We start from the raw sequence: 339 nt of genomic DNA, 5'->3' as shown, positions 1-339 counted from the left end.
TAATTAAGGGATCTCTCCTTCAGGAGGATATTACAATTCTAAATATCTATTCGCCAAACAACAGAGCACCCAAATTTATTCACTATTTCCCTTAAATCCCACATAAATCCAAAGACATCAATTGTAGGGGATTTTAACACACCACTCTCCCCACGAGATAGATCAACTCGGCAAAAACTCAACAGAGAAACCGCAGATCTAAACAACTGCATAGATCAACTAGATTTAACAGACATCTACCGACTATTTCACCCAGCAGCATCAGAATACACGTTTTTCTCAGCAGCACATGGAACATTTTCTAAAATAGACCACATTTTAGGCCACAAAGCAAACTTG

This window comes from Dipodomys ordii, unplaced genomic scaffold (assembly GCF_000151885.1).
Source record: "Dipodomys ordii isolate 6190 unplaced genomic scaffold, Dord_2.0 Scaffold237, whole genome shotgun sequence".
Lineage (NCBI taxonomy): Eukaryota > Metazoa > Chordata > Mammalia > Rodentia > Heteromyidae > Dipodomys > Dipodomys ordii.
The sequence above is the reverse complement of the archived record's forward strand: the minus strand, read 5'-3'. Positions refer to the sequence as shown.